The sequence below is a fragment of the Colobus angolensis genome, unplaced genomic scaffold (assembly GCF_000951035.1).
Source record: "Colobus angolensis palliatus isolate OR3802 unplaced genomic scaffold, Cang.pa_1.0 Scaffold398, whole genome shotgun sequence".
Taxonomy (NCBI): domain Eukaryota; kingdom Metazoa; phylum Chordata; class Mammalia; order Primates; family Cercopithecidae; genus Colobus; species Colobus angolensis.
The window spans coordinates 2,356,074-2,369,794 of NW_012117354.1; the positions used below are offsets into that span (position 1 = coordinate 2,356,074).

The 13,721-nt window shown below is 35.6% G+C and overlaps 1 pseudogene; it reads right to left on the reverse strand.

Annotated features, from left to right (window-relative positions):
• The window catches only part of LOC105521133, a 124,584-nt pseudogene extending 111,810 nt beyond the window's left edge, over window positions 1-12,774 (reverse strand).
• Between the last annotated feature and the right edge of the window lie 947 nt (window positions 12,775-13,721).

Below are 13,721 nucleotides of genomic sequence, written 5' to 3' on the forward strand. Positions count from 1 at the left end.
TGTACACAAGCCAGAGAAGTCAAAGTTGCCAGCAAATTACCTAGAAACTGAAACGAAGGCATGGAGCAGATTTTCCTCAACATCACTCAAAAGGAACCCTGCTGGCACCTTGATCTCAGACTTCTAACTTCCAGAACTGTGAGATAATTAATTAAATTCTGTTGTCTAAGACATCCAGTTTGTGGTTCTTTGTTGCAGTTCTAGCAAACTGATATGAAGATCTTTATGTGGAAAACTAACCATAGCTCTACATACCATTAAAATAGCTGAAATCCAAAAACTTGACAGTATAAATGTTGGTTAAAAAAAAAAAAAAAGTGTTGAAAAAAAAAAAAAAAAGCAATTGTTGCTGTTACTAATGCAAAATGGTACAGCAACAGTGACTTTGGATGAGCGTTTGGCAATTTCTTATAAAACTAAACATAATCTTAGCATATGATTTAGCAATGTGTGCTTGAATTCTTATCCAACTAATTTTAAATCTTATGTCCTTATGAAACGCCACACAAAAATGTTTATAATGGCTTTATTCACAATTCATAATTTCCCCAAACTGGAAGCAACCAAGATGGATTGCAATAGGTGAATAAGCATCCATTCTGTGAAATATTAATCAACAACAAAAATAAAGTTGTTTATTTTATTATATTTAATATATTTGTATATTTATATTATACAAGAAGATATGGGTGAACCTTGAACCTTAACTACATATTGTTACGCATTGTTAGGTTTTTTTTTTTTTTTTTTTTTTTTGAGACGGAGTCTCACTCTGTCGCCCAGGCTGGAGTGCAGTGGCCAGACCTCAGCTCACTGCAAGCTCCGCCTCCCAGGTTCACGCCATTCTCCTGCCTCAGCCTCCCGAGTAGCTGGGACTACAGGTGCCCGCCACCTCGCCCGGCTGGTTTTTTGTATTTTTTGGTAGAGACGGGGTTTCACCGTGTTAGCCAGGATGGTCTGGATCTCCTGACCTCGTGATCCGCCCGTCTCGGCCTCCCAAAGTGCTGGGATTACAGGCTTGAGCCACCGCGCCCGACCAATATCAGTGTATTGTATCAATTAGTACCAAGTGCTAACATTTAAGTCTGGGTATTATTTTAGTGACTTTTTGTGCTGTTTAGGGTATATTTTTAATACTTTATCAGAGACCATTTATATGTGGAATAATTTTTCCCTTCCATGAATCTCTCCCAGATGTTCCCACTCCAGATGATGAGGCAAGGGACTGAAAACCAGGAGGTTAATTACAAGTCTTCATAGAGAAAAACTATATCCTCACTCTCTCCTGTGTCCAGAAATCAGAACGCTATGACGCTATGAGTGTGGCTGCTATCCAGTTAAGAAATGGAAGTAAACTCTCTGAAGAAATTAAAATCCCCAGAAAAAAAATCTTCAATGTAAAGAGCACTCCTCCCAGTTCCTCCACCCACATTCCAAATGACGTTACATTGACAATGATCCCTGCTCTGGTCATGGAGTTGTAAGGATTTGAGCAATAATTTTCAATTCCTTGGCTCTCAATCTGTGTGCAAAACTATATCAAAAGAGTGATACTGAGAATAGCAATATAAAGTAGACAGGGTGGCTTAGAGTCTTTGATCAATTGAGGCACCACATCTTACCAAAATGAATGTTTTACTCCTTTTTCCCTTGTCTTTGCTTTTTTGTTATAGCTCATATCATGGTTTATATTCAAAACTTCATAAAAGGATTTGAGTTCTGGGCTATTTTTTGTTAAGTATGATTGAAAAATGTCATATTCATTTTGACTCAGTTATTCACAGTTATGGTAAGCTGTTAAAACAATGAAGGATTTTTAAATCTTTTAAATGTTTCTGTGTCTCTCTGTCTCATTTTCTTAATCTATAATATGGTGATAATAATAGTATTGTAGGGTTGGGTCAATTAATTGACATGATCCATGGCAAATGCATAGCACTACACCAACAAATAAGTGTTCAATGAAGGTCAGGCATTACTGTCATTGTTTGTTATTACTGTTTCCTTTGTTTTCTAGTTATTCAATGAATCATGTAATTATTTCCTAAACTACTGTTGAAAACACATGGTTAGGGATACCAATCTCTGAGCAGTTAGAAATCTGCATATAACTTTCGACTCCTCAAGAACTTAATTACTAATTGCTACTGTTGACTGAAAGCCTTCCTGATAATGTAAATAACCGATTAGCATAAATTTTGTATATGTATTATATATGTATATAGTCTTATAATAAAGCAAGTTAGAGAAAAAATATTGTTAAGAAAATCATAAGGAAGAGAAAATATATTTACTATTCATTAAGTGGAAGTAAATCATGAAGTTCTTCATCTTTATAATCTTCCTTTTAAGTAGGCTGAGGGAGGAGGAGAAGTTGGTCTTGCTTTCTTAGGGTGACAGTGGCAAAAAAGTCCACATATAAGTGGATACATGCAATTCAAACATATGTTGCCTAAGGGTCAACATGGTTACATTATGTCTGTATTACATTTGTCAACTTAATTTAAATTTTGAAAATACACACTATAACATAAAGTGATAAATTACAAAGAACACTCTCAATTTTTCATCTTTAAAAATGTTTATTTTTGAGGAATAACATGTTAGGTTTTTTGCTTTGAAATGTACCTTGTAAAATGAGGGTGTTCCTTACTAATATTAAGAATAGAATAGAAGTAAATGATGCGGTTGTGAAATAAATGTACTCTAGGATATTAGAGTTCATTGTTAGCTTACATAAAATAAAAATGTCAGCAAACTTAAAAGTTCAATTTATGGACTTCCTTGTTTTATTGTATTATCTTTCTCATATCAAAGTCAAACCTTTGTTTATTGTAACCTTTATGTTTTATTGTTTCTGGCAAATTAAATAGATTATTCTGACAGACTTAAATGTTACCACTTCATATTTCTGGTATTATCCAAGCACAGCTGTTTTCCTTAAAGGTGTCTCCCAATAATCGCTGCTGACAACATGTACAAGTGCAATTTGTACTGCAATCTTTTCAGTGTTCTCTTAGTAAATGAATAGTATCTTAGTTACAAAAGGTGAATAAAACATAGCAGTGCATAATATTTTAAGTTTGTAGGAATTATTAAATACTTGAAGAAATTTTGGACTTGTCATTACATGAACATAAAGAGTCATCTGAAGGCATAAAAAAATAAGATAGGAATGTGTGTTTTCATTTTACCCATTGGCTATTGCTAAGAGTCTTTGTTTTAACCAGAATGTGAGTTTTGTTCTGCTCTGTTTACATCCTGGAAGGTTCATCCCTCTGGTGAATTGCATTGCAATACTGGCACAGAATGACCAGGGTATTTGTGTGCACGTGTGTGTGTGTGTGTATTTCCATAATATCAAAATACCAGCATTAATAATAGTATTTGATTTTAAAGTACCCACAATATACACACAAAAAGCTAAAACTAAATATATGATCCTAAGACAAATATGTGTTACAAATCAAAACTTACATAAGTAAATATAATTATCTATATGTATAATATAAACATAATATAAATCAAATACAGAAAGGTATAAATATAGTGTAAAGTATTAATTATAATACACATTAGTGAATATATATAATTCAAATATATTATCATTCTATTATAAATTAGTAGCAGATACATATCTAAAATAAGCAGTATAAAGTGTGAAAGTAATTTATATATAAAATTGAAAGTAAAATATTATTTTTAAACAAGTGGATTTTAAAAAACAGTGCATCAAGTTTTCCATGGTTGAGTTGAAGCATCTTTTTGAGCACTTTTTCCTCAGCTGATGAGAAACAGAAATATCTTTTTGGCTCCATAGCATAATGTTGCTAAATTTAGTTTGAGTACACAGCAGGCCAAAACCCTTGAGCTCAGCACTCTGACATTTCTGCCTTGTAAGGAGCTCGTCACATAGGCATGTACCATCATAGCCAGCCATTCACATTACATGTGTAAAGGGGGAAATTTCATTTACAACCTCCACTGAATTTTATGAGAGAATTTCTGAGAGCATCAAACCCTTGTTTACTGAGCACTATCTTGGGCTTTGGTAAGTAAGTTTGGAGGCGGAAGTTGGGGCAAAGCTGAATTACTTAGCATAGCAATTGGGGTGAGGAAAATTGAGAGATAAGGAAATAGAAAGCCATGAGGCTAACCTAACCCCTGTGGACAGAGAGCAGAAAACAGCAATGCCCATTAGTGATGGAGGCGCGAAAAGAAAGGGAAGTTAAGAGAGCATAGGTGTCTGTTTTATGTTTTAAATTCATGTAGTTTGGTGTGGGCTGAGGGCAAACAAGGGTAACTAATGCCAAGAAACATGGCATATGATCATCTGGTCAAGCCCCAGGTTTAGAACATTAATATTGATTTGTCATCTTGTTGCCATTCTATGTTCTCCACAGTGAGTGTCTAGCTTGTGCCTTTCTCTATTGGTTATGACATCATGGAAATTCCTTTTAAATTAAAATTGTTTATAGTTTTTAGTCAATTCTAGAAGCACTATTCTCTCTTTTCTAAAAGTTTCAACTTTAAAAGTAAAAATCTCCTTAGTTCTTGGAGTTGACTTGACTTAGGATTTGAGTGCTGACCTCAAATCATGAGCCAAAATATTTAAAATTTCAAAATTAAAATCAGCATCTTAAATCCCAGAAGTCATATAGTACAAATGAACACTCCCTTAGGTGTATGACATGACCAAAATGAGATAAAGAAAATATACACCATGAATTACTACACAGCCATAAAAAAAGAATGCAAGCATGTCCTTGCAGGAACACGGGTATAGCTGGAAGCCATTATGTTAAGCAAATGAATGCAGAAACAGAAAACAAAATACTACATGGTCTCACTTACAAGTGGGAGATAAACGCTGGGTACTTTTGGACATAAAGATGGAAACAATGGACACTGGGGACTACTCGGTGGGGAGGAGGGAGGAGATAAGTGTTGAAAAACTAACTATTGGGTACTGTGACCAGTACCTGGATGATAGGATCAATCATACCCCAAACCTCACTGTCACACAATACACCCAGTAACAAATCTGAACATGTATCCCCTGAATCTAGAATAAAAGTTGAAAATATTTTTAAAAAGGTCAACCATCAGTCATGGATTCTCTCCAAAGGGCTAGCTTCTAAGGCTGAGGTCAACTCACTTCCACCTCTGTAACAAAGATAAAAAAAAAATCTGTTACCAGTACAAAACCAGAATTCTTTTTTTTTTTCAGTTTTGGTAATTTCTTTTAACCTATCTTGATGCTCAGCAATTCTTTCGTTGGATGAATTGAGTCTACGGCTGAGCCTTGAAAGGCATTCTCCGTTTCTATTACAATGTTATTCATTTCTAGAACTTCCACTTGATTCTTCCTTACAGTTTCCCTTTCTCTGCTGAGAATAGATGTTTAATCTTGAATGTTGCCAATCTTTTGCATGAAACTTTTAGCCTACTCAATATGGTTATTTTAATTTCCCTGGAATATAGTCCCAACGTCTGTGTCATGGTAACCTTGTCTCTTGGAGTATGTTGCTTTATCCTGTCTTACGTGCTTCATATTTTTTAGTTGTTTTGGAAAGCTGGACTTCTCATATAGAAAAGACTGAGGTAAGTAGCATTATACACCTGGAAATGGACATTCCTTCCTTTCAGTGGTGCCTTGAGTGAGGGAATTACTCTAAGTAAGAGTTGGCTTGGGTTTAATAAGATTTTTTCTTATTATGTTACCCTTAATGTATTATAGCCTTAAAATTCCTCTACATAAAAAGTATCTGTTTAGAGAAGGGGTTAGTTTTCCAGATATTTTTGTTTGTTTGATTTTCCTCAGTATTTATTCTGCCGAGAGCTTTGCATTGCATGTCAGAGATGTTCTCTCTTTAGCAAGGTCCTTTCTATTCTAAGCCTGTTAGCCTAGTGGTAATGGTGGTGGTGGTAGGTATTTTATGTTGTTCAAATAAAGCCTCAATCTTAGGTGGATACCATATCTCTGCTGACCTTTCCCCAGGAATAGAGTTATTGTCCTCTTCTTTTCCCTCTCTTGCGATGGATTTTCACCAGTGCCCTAATGGCAACAGTGTTTTTCCCTACAGATGAAGGCTTTTGCTCGGTAGGAGAGATGGGGATGAGTATCTCAGCAGTGTTCTCTAACCTCATCCCCACTGGGAGCTCTTGGTGCCCTCCCCCTGCCCTGCACTATGAGAGAGACATTCTCAAAATTTTCTCAATCTTTCTGTGACCACCAGGTAGTTTGTGGACAAAAATGGCCTGAAAAGAATGTGCCACTCTCAGAAGCTTTGCCCTGTCACTAGCAAATACACCAGCATACCAATCACCCAAGCTAAACCACTCCTGCCAGTGGGTGTCTGACTATTTATTGCACAAGAAATCCAGGGCTCCAGTCTTTTCACTCCCTGCCTGTCTCTCCTTAGATTTGGGGCCAGCTGGTTGCTATGCAACCTCAGCCTTCAAGTGGATCAAAAAAAGATTATAAATCTGATGCGTGTTTAGCTTATTTTTACTGTAAGATTGGACACCTCACTTTTTGCAGCTCCCTACATCTCTGAACGGAAACCAGAAGGAAGTCTTAGTCCTTTGAATTTTTAATTTTTTTGGTTACTTTCTTTGAAAACTGCTTCTTTTGACTTGTTCTTAATATGCAATCAGACCAATGGTATAACAATTTCAATTGGGATGCACAGAAAGATACATATAAAGATAATTTGGAAATAACCAATCTTCACTGAGTCAAATATTATCTTTCCATTTACTTTACATTCTAAAATTACTGTTTCAGAGATATTCACACACATCACAGACAAATACATGCAGACAAACAGTAAGAAACACTAATGACAACAGTGTTGTTATTTGCCCAAGGAAAATGTAGAATAAATATTATCTCAACCTCCTACTAACTTAATAAAGATTCTCTCCCCAGAGAAGCAGAAGTCACTTTAAGGTTTCCTAATTTGTTTTTATATTGCTGTTAAGAGAAGCAATAATAGTCCTTATCACACATGCTCGTGGAGAAATTAATAAAGGTACCTTGCCCCAAGCCAAAGTTAATTGGTCCATGAATCACTGGAAACTCTACCTCCCAATCCAGTGAATCACTCCCTTCAGCTCCCTCTCTCCAAATAAAACCTATTTAAGGCTCCTGAATGCTTCAATTAAATGTCAGATATTAATATGAATGTTCTGTTTTTTTATATTTTCTTTTTGTTATATTCTACATCTAAAATCTTGTGCTAAAATTTTTCACTGAAGATGTGTCTTCTATATGAACTAGACATATGCCCTAGAAACCAACTTCCGCAAATCTTGTAGGTTCTGTGCTGCTTTCTAAACTTGTGCCAGTAATGCTCACTCATTTCTATAATTTTCTAGAAATTTAAATAAAATAAAGACCTATAGACTGAATTCTGCCTCCGGAACTTATATATGGTAATTATAACAGAAAATAAAGCAACACTTAGGAACCTCATCTGTGGAGATGCTGCATTGACAGCACTGGAGGCTAGTTTATCCTAACTTGGTGAGTAGATCTCACCTTGGCTATGCAGCAAGCTTCCTATAGAGTAGTACGTCTCAGACTTTTCTGTGCACATCAACTCCTGAGTTCTTGTGAAAGTGCTAATTGTGATTCAGTAGGTATGGGAAAGACAAGAACTGCATGTCTCAAAAGCTCCCAGGAGATGCTGGTCACCAGACAATATTTTGAGAGCATTTTTGAAAACAATAAACCTCACTTTCTCATGCTGAAGATCTCTGAGGTCAGCCTTATAATTGTATTTTTTAAGAGTTGCAAATGTTGATTTTATTGCCCAGCTAGGGAAAAGGATCACTTCTGTGGGTGTATCTCACATTTGTGAAAATGTTTGCAAAGGGTCTTGTACAGCTCGATTTTGAGGCCTAATTAGCATAATATATACAGTATTTTCTTATTTACTAAATTTCATGTTAAAGTGTTGGATAATACAAAAGATCCTTTTTGAAATTTTATGGAATATGACAAAGTAATATATTATTTTAAATTCAGTTTTTCACATAGACTTTTTAAGCAGAGCATACTTTTTTAGAATATCTTTTACTGAAATGAAAATTATTTCAAATGTTCTCTTTTGCATAACTCATATTTTCAAAGACTAAATCGTTGTAAGGAGAAAAAGTTATTCTGAGGCAAGATAGTGTGATTCTAGCAGTTTAAAATTCTTTAAGGATGACTGAATTAAATTCTAAACCATAATTACAAAATCTCTGACTTCACAAAATTTCTGATAACAGGATTTGAGGCTATCTTACTATAGGATCCCATCAAAGGGAGATTCTTTTGCTATAAAGAGTTCTGCTCTATCTTTGTCCACTGAACCAGAGGGTCTTAATGTTTTTCTCAACTTAATCAAATTTTAGACAGGCTTCCTTCTGCATCTCAACCCCTGGCTTCCTTTTTGTTAGAGCATTTACTTTTGAAAACTTGTAATTGTAAATTCTTCCTCACCTTTTTGAGATACAAATTTCTTAAAAGACTTTTCCAGTTTTGAAAACCAAGACTGTCTCTCAAGAACCTGGGAGCCAAAACTCTGAAACGCCCTAATTTAGAAAGATAGTGCCTCTATCTCTCAGTATCTGGGAGGGGAGGAGCCTATCTCCTGTTACAAAAATACTAGAAAGTTTACTTTCCCTTTGGTTGAGGCCAATGAGTAAATACAGATGACCTTTGTTTCAGTAGAATTAAGTTGAGCTTTGACCTCTCTCCTCTATTGGAATATGGAAGTCCTCACTTATCCATGGGGGATACGTTCTAAGACCCCCACAGGATGCTTGAAACCAGAGAGTACCAAACCCGGTTTCCATCAATCCAAACACACTTCTATTCATGTCTTGTACCCACAAATTTAATGCCTTTTTTATCTTAACTAAGCACTTGACATGCCCTGTGACCACAACTTTTGCAGTCTGAGGTGCAACAGCAAAGCTAGCCTAAGTTTCTTCTTTTTTCTTCCTCACAGTTTCACAAATAGAAGATTCATTCTTACCATAGAGTTTTAGAAACTTAGCATACATTTTTTCCTTTATTAAGTCGACAACTCTCACCTTTTTCCGTAAAGGAAGTATGTTACAGCTTCTTTCTGGCATATGCAAATTTTCAGCATCACTACTGTTGTGGCTTGGAGCCATTATTGAGTAAAATAAGGGTTGCCTGAACACAGCACTGTGATACTACAACAGTGAATCTGATAACCAAGGTGGCTACAAAGTGACTAACAGGTGTGGATACACTGGACAAAGGGAGGATTCATGTCTCAGGCGGAGCAAAGCTGGACAGCTTCAGATTGCATCACACTACTCAGAATGGCCCACAGTTTAAAATTTATGAGTCTTTTATTTCATATTTTCAGGCTGCAGTTGACTCCAGGCAACTGAAACCACAAAACCCAAAACTGTGAATAAGGAAGAACTACTATACTCTTGAATAAAGCCTTCCTTGAATGTTTAACTTTAACCTGTTTAATTTTTGCTTTGACATCATCTTGATATTACACTTTTAGAATGAATTTAGGAAATAATCTGTTTCCTAAACTTTCCTAACAGAGAAAACTAGTCTCACATCTCTTTCTCACCACTCTCTCATATCAGCCCATTAAGATTTTTCTTGTTTACTTGAACCACTAGTAGCTCTCACCAAAATGTGGGTTCAAGTAAGTATGTTTCAAAACTGATTGAACACACACTTCCTCAGCTGAGTGAATCTATAACACAGCACTTATTTAAAGGGGAACTGGGTTTAGACAGGGCAGTGGTTATATTGTTAGACCTTGAAGTAAGCATTTCAGGCATGAGTTTATTTCTGGAATACAGTTGATCAGAATTATCTGTGTGAGATTTTCAGATACTTTTGAATATATTATATTCATAAAGGTCCTCAATTGGATATTTATCTCTTCATGGACAAGGAGAGAAAGACAAACAATAACTGGCTGGCAGTGATAGACTAACCACATTTATTTTCCTCAGTCTATGCTTTTTAAAATTCTATGCTTATTTTATCCATTAGACAAAAACCCATGAGGAAAAAGACCATGTTTTTGTTCACCATTTTATAAACAATGCCTAGTACAATGTTAAATGTACACACAAAAAAGCAGTTATAGTGGCAAGATGCAAAATCAAAGTTAAAAGTAGTCAGATAAGATTTTTAAAAAATCAAATGTAAATATCAATGCAAATTTTTTAGTGTCTCAAATAGATCCAACAATGGGAATACCATACATTTTGTGAGAGAGACTCATGGAAGATCAGTTCTCCAGATATAGCTGGAAGGTTCCCTGTTTTATGTACTAGAAACCAACTTGCTCAAATCTTTAGGTTCTATGCACCCTTTAATCCTGTGCCAGTAATACTCACTCATTTATATAATTTTCTAGAAATTTAAATAAAACACCTGTAGACTAAGTTCTGCCTCCAGAACTTATATGGTTACTGAATAATTTCTGTCCATTTGTTTTACTTTGTTGAACCTATCAGTTAGGACTTTCTAGCTGTCTTATAGAATTTTCTGTCTCATAGAGTGTTCTCTCTCAAGTTCCCTTATAAGCATGTTGTTAGTGTAATAATAACATGACACTTATTGAAGGTGACTATGTTTTAGGCACTATTTTAGGCATTTCACATACATCAACTTATTCAGTCTCTGCAACAATCCCACGAGGTAAGTACTGTGTTTAACATTTTACACACGAGAACACTGGGTTCAAAAATATCACATACCTTTTCAAAGTTATGCAACTTCCAAATTACAGAAACATAATTCAAAAAACATGCCTAAGCTTATTTCATTCTAAAATTGATTATTTTAATCCTTTACCATATTGTGACTTATGATGTAATTTTTCATTATCTTGTGGAAAAATGCTTAATTGATATATGTAACCATAGTCAAACTCAAATTTTGATAAAATATAGATTTGTTGAGTATAAAACAGGTATAGTAATTTTTATTCTTCATTCCTCTAAATGTCATTTTTCTTAGATATTTTAAAATATTATCTCTTCAAGACGATCCTCAAAAATTTCAATAATGTAGTTCTTGCTGTGAAGTATTCACATTTCATTCAGCTCTATGATTACTTACCATAAAAGCCGCTCGTATATGTATCCTTTTATATCCAACTGCTGTTTAGAAAATATTTAACAAGCAACTGCATTTAAATTATTTGACATAGCTGAGAATTCTATTAAGTATTCAGAGCTTTCAAATACAGGTAAAGAATTCTGAATAACAATTTACCTATAATTTTCTTAGAATTCATTAAATATCAGAAGAGCAGCTTCATTAATTTATTAATTTTGCTTTTGTCTGCATTGTTACACATTTAAAGATGTCTGTTACTTCTCAAACACACATACAATCTGCCTGTGACTTGGGGATGCCAGGAAGTTGTATTATACCCAACATGTTTATACGTTACATAGAAAATATATAGGTATCATAAATTAAACCTTTGTTTGAGAACTTTATTAACACTGATATTTATGTCTAGGACTATTTCACTAGTCTCATCTGCTTGCCCACCCTGTAGGATCAACCCCTTAGCCATCTTTAATACTCCTACCATGCCCATCGCCCATGGTGCTTCCTCATCAACTACCACAACTAGGAAAACGTATGCCTAGCTGCACAGTGGACTTATCTGGAGAACTTTAAAAATGTACTGATGCCTGAACTTGGCTCCTAGAGACTCTGCTCTGTTGGTGGACTCAGTCATTTTAACAACTTCTCAGATACATGTGATATGTGACCAGGATTGAGAACCTCTGGACTTCAATCAGAGCAGGTCTTTTATTTGATTTACTTGTAATGTTTACCCAAACACTTATTTCAAATGCCAACTTCTACTTCTTTCAGAAATATGTTTAAAATCTATTGCAGAGTTGTTGTGCCTTTCATATGACACCATGGACATTAATCTGTATAGTTCGAATACTCTTTGAGAAGTATGGTACTTAATGCTACGTATTTCCTTTCCTTACTGACCTCTTTGAGATCAGAGTTTATGATTTAATCTCTCTAGTCCTTATGTTTGTCATTTATAAAATGAAAATTGCAAAAAGGCTCATTGTGTTGATTAAGGGGAACCATCCATATGAAGTGTCAAAAACATAGTGAATGATCAATAAATATGTATTTAAGAAATGCCTTAAGTAGTAGAAAAGAAGTATTTATTCTAGATGTGAGTAAGCCATATTACTTGCTCCAGAAATAATGTATGCTGTCATAAACAATAAAATAACTTCTTTTATTTCTATAGTTTAGGACACTAAACTGGAATAGCTTCTTCTGTGCATGTCAGTACCAACAGTTAATCAATATGCTGGTCAGTTCCACTGCCCCACTGAGTACATGTCTTCCTCTTTCTTCCCAGGCAACAATGCTTCCCTCCAGGTAACTCACCTGCAAGAAATATGCTCCTCACTCTGCTTAGGTCTGACACCACGGGCTGGTACACTTTTAGGCAGCTGCTCAAGTCACTGCACTTGTTACCTTGTCCTACACTTGAAGACATGCTAATCAACCCATTTGAGCTCCCAGATCTTTCCCTGGACTGCTTTCTGCTGAGTGTTTCCACCACTCTGTTTGGGCTCAAACTCTCTGGGATAGGCCACTCCACTGTGAGGCCCCCTCACATCCCGGTTGGACTCCAAAATGACGCAGCAGGCCACACTCCCTTGAGGGTACTCCCCCAATCCCACACAGCTATCTTTCCATGGGATGCCCATGTGGATACGACAGCACTTCTCAGAAACAGCTCCTCTCTCCAGTCAGCCTCCCTCACTCTTCTCAGCATGAACTCCCTATTTGGCTTGGCTCCTCCTAACACCCTTTGCACTGTGTCTTAGTCCTTGTGGGCTGCTGTAACAGGATAACATAAACTGGGTGGCCTAGAAACTACAGAAAGTTTTTTTTTCACACAGTTATAGGGAGTGGAAGTCTGAGATCAAGGTGCAGGCAGATTCAGTATCTGTTGATGGCCTTCCTCCTGGTACACAGACTGTTATCTCCTAATTACGTCTTCACATGGTAGAAGGGACAAGAGAGTTCTCTGGGATCACCTTTATAAAGAACTAATTTCGTTAGTGGACTCTTCATGACCTAATCATCTCCCAAAGGACCCACATCCAAATATCCTCACCTTAAGAATTAGCTTTCAACAGACATATGAATTTTGAGGTCCATTAATATTCAGTCTATAGCTGGCTGAAATGTTCAGAAAGGAACAGGGAAGAAAAAGAGCTTCCTTTCTTTTTAAAAATACCATCTACTAGTATGTTTCTATCACAAAGTGACCTTCTATTTGTATATATTTACTAGGAAAATTATGTGTACTGAAAAATATTATTTATTCTTTAAAAATTTATGAATAGCCAAGACCAAGTGTATTTCTTTTTTCAGTCTGGAGCAGGGAAAATAAGATGTGAACCTGAAACACCTTGTAAAGGCAATAATGTTAACAAATAATAAATGTTGAGAATAATAGAATTAGCAAAATCACCAGTTTGCAAACATCAATGTAGCACTTGGTTTATTTTTCTTTGCTCTTATTTTTCTGTGAAATTTCAACATTTATTTGAGGTTCTGGGGTATATGCACAGGTTGGTTATATGGGTATATTGCATGATGCTGAGGTTTGGGGTACAAATAATCCCATCACTCAGGTAGTGAGCAT